Genomic DNA, 3,392 nt, shown 5'->3' on the forward strand with positions numbered 1-3,392 from the left:
GACCACTCCGGAGGTATTTTCCAACAATCCCTTCACTTTAATTTGATTTTGATTGCTTCAATCGAATAGAAATCATTAAAAAAGGGTTTTAATAGGAGTTACAGAGCCATTTCGGTTAGGCCGATTTTCCAAAAAACCCTAGTTTACTAACCGAACTTCTTGAAAATGAAGAACACGAAGAACAGTTCGGTTCTATTGGATTTAAAAATAAGTCACCGAACTCTCTGTTCGGTTGTTTCACAAAACTTTTTAAAAATACAAAGTAACCGAACTCCACCCTTAGAATCGAAAAAAAAACAAATCTTGTCTAACCGAACTATGTTGTTGTGGCCACTATGTTGAGTTCCAAAATAACCGAACTTAGCCAATAGAGTTCGGTTTGTACGCAAAAACTTTTAAAACTACAAAGTAACCGAACTTAGCCAATAGACGCTAGAACTTCACATTTTTTTTGTTTGTTAAGTTCGGTAACTTCACAATTTTATCGCAGAAACCGAACTCAGAGTTCGGTTGGTTAGCTGTTAGGTTCAAGTTTGCGAAAGAACCGAACTTTGTAAACTTATATACTCTTATATTGCGTAAAGTTCGGTTAGATCAAAAGTGCATGCAGTTTGCGAACCAACCGAACTTTGTACACCAAAGTTCGGTTAATTGAGAACCAACCGAACATAGCGCTGTAACTCCTAGAAATTATATTATTTGAGAGTTCGGTAACCTGCGTGTTTGGAACAAGTAACCGAACTACACTTTCAGATGAGTTCGGTTACTTGTTCATCTCACGGGGCAACCGAAATACAACTTCAGATATGTTCGGTTACTTGTTCTTCATATAAAGTAACCGAACTGTTCAAAATCCAGTTCAAATCCGGATCATTATGAAGATTAACAAATATTCTAGGAGAGGATGGAGATGAAGAATCAGATGAGTTTTCATCATTTGAATACTCAAACTTAGTGAATTGGAAAAAAAAAATTATTTTCCATGTTTTTCTCCTTCATCTTCTCTAACTCTACTCTCTCAATAATTCTACTCAACTAATAATAAACCCATCTTTTAATTTAATCTCACTAATTATTTTTAACTAAATCATTCACTAATCATAACCTAAAATTAATTAAAAGGTTAGATTAGGTATTAAATAAATAACTAGATATGGGGTGACCTAAAATTACTTCTAATGCCTTTACCCAAAATAAAATCATGGTCCCCCAAAAAAATCATGGTCCTCAAAAAATCGTTCTTTTCTTTTGACTTGCAGTTATATCTCTCTATCTGACCCAAGAAAAAAGACACCGTACTCCCCGCTCTAACCATGGATAGACTCTAAAATCAAGATAAAGCCAAATTAGCCAATAATGAGCTGCACTTTGGATATAGTTGACTCCAAAATCAAGATATAGCCAAATTAGCCGATAATGAGCTGCATTCAATTATGTTTTAATTTTGGCAAATGTTAACTTTAATTTTTAATACAGGTTAGAAAAGAGAACACCCGGGAGTTGACAACCCAAGGAATAAACTTAACCGCGGCTATGTGGGCGTGATGCCTGCAAGAACTACATCTTTTCTTATAAATAAATACATTTTCTAATTAGCTTTCACAAAATCAATTCTCTCAATAGTTACAGACCAAAAAAGAGTTTTCTCTATAGTTTCTTCTTATATTTCGGTGTCTTTTTTCATTAGCAAACTACTGTATATAATTCTTGGTTCGATGGAGATAATTCCTGGTTTACCAAATGAGATTGGAAGAGAATGTTTAATTCGAGTTCCATATGATCGATTCGCAACGCTTATATGTGTTTCAAGAAAATGGAAACAAGAAGTCAAATCCCCTGAATTTCTTCCACGACGGAAAACAAGTGGTTTGAATCAAAGTACGATAGCTCTGGTCCAAACTGATCCGACAAATTTTATTACAACAACAAACAATTCTCAAATTTCGACTACTACACCGAAATACCGGCTTTGTCTTTACGAGCCGGGTAAGAGCGAACGGATTACTTTGCCGGCTATGACGATGGATTGCCACTCTTTTGTCAATGTGCCGGTGTTGGTCGGAATTTAGTTGTCATCGGTGGTTGGGATACGAAAACTTGGCAAGTTTTGAATTCTGTTTACATTTACAATCTTGTCACTGGTACATGGCGACGCGGTGCGGATTTGCCCGGAGACACGAGGTCTTTTCTGCTTGCGCATCTGATTCTAAAATATTTTATATTGCTGGCGGGCACGACCAAGAAAAAAACGCGTTAAAATCTGCTTTGTCATATCATGTCTCCGGCGACGTGTGGGACCCACTTCCGGATATGGCAAGACACAGGGACGAGTGTAAGGGATTGTTCTACAGGGGCAAGTTCCATGTCATTGGTGGATACCAAACGGAGATGCAAGGTGATTTCAACAAATCAGCAGAAACGTTCAATGTCGAAACTGGGACGTGGAGTCCCGTTGAGGAGGATGTATTAGGAACCGATACATAACCGAAAACATGCTTGTTTGATAACAAGGGAAATTTGTACAAATGTTGCGCATCATATTTGGGGCGTTTGTATAGTCCACTTCCACTTGTTACGCATTGGTATTTGAAGAGCATAAGGAACAAAATTAGAAATGCCTATAGAATTTATTGGGTCTGTACAGTTTGGATGTAATTTGCAACTTTAAAGTTAGTGGGATGAAAACAAAAAACTTATTACGCTTGGAAGGCTTTGATGTGAGATCGAAACAAAGGAAAAAGATCCATGGATTGTGATCCTTTTCCCTGCTCCCTGCTGGTGCATGGACTTGTCGGATCCTTTTACCTGTCGGTTAATCCAAAAGATAGTTATTCCCTGAATTTTGAAAAACTGGTTTACATATGAAACCGGTCTATTTTTTCTTTTAAATGAAAGGGTAATAAATTAATGTAATTTATAAAATTTGCTGATTGACTTTTTTTTAGTTGTGGTCGCTGTTATTTAATATGTGTTGCTATCAGCTGCATCATGTAAGATTTGAAAATGAATTTTCATAATGATGTAATGTTGCGCCGAAACTTGCCGAGGGTTGACACAGTTACACTTACACAAAAGTAACGCAGGAATAAAACGGACTCACAACACTCACAGAAACGTAGCGGAACAAACACAAGAATTATCGAGGTTGAGGGGCCGGGGGAAGAATATAATTTCTATAGAGGAGTAAAACAACTAACGCATAAAGCTTACAAGAGAGGAAATGAATGCATTTCTTTGTTGTTCTTGTTTTTTTTATTGTTCCGTAAAGTATAAATTATCATTTTCAAAGCAATTGACAAGAACTCGAACATTTTACTGATTCTAATCGAAAATACTTCATATCCCCAACTCATCCCCAAATTTGCCCACCACCTCATATAAGACGCAAAGCG

The 3,392-nt window shown here is 36.7% G+C and overlaps 1 pseudogene; it reads left to right on the plus strand.

Moving 5' to 3' along the window:
- Window positions 1-1,703: 1,703 nt before the first annotated feature.
- LOC113296256 lies at window positions 1,704-2,598 on the plus strand (annotated as a pseudogene).
- The last annotated feature ends 794 nt before the right edge of the window (window positions 2,599-3,392 follow it).

The sequence above is a fragment of the Papaver somniferum genome, chromosome 7, assembly GCF_003573695.1.
Source record: "Papaver somniferum cultivar HN1 chromosome 7, ASM357369v1, whole genome shotgun sequence".
NCBI lineage: Eukaryota > Viridiplantae > Streptophyta > Magnoliopsida > Ranunculales > Papaveraceae > Papaver > Papaver somniferum.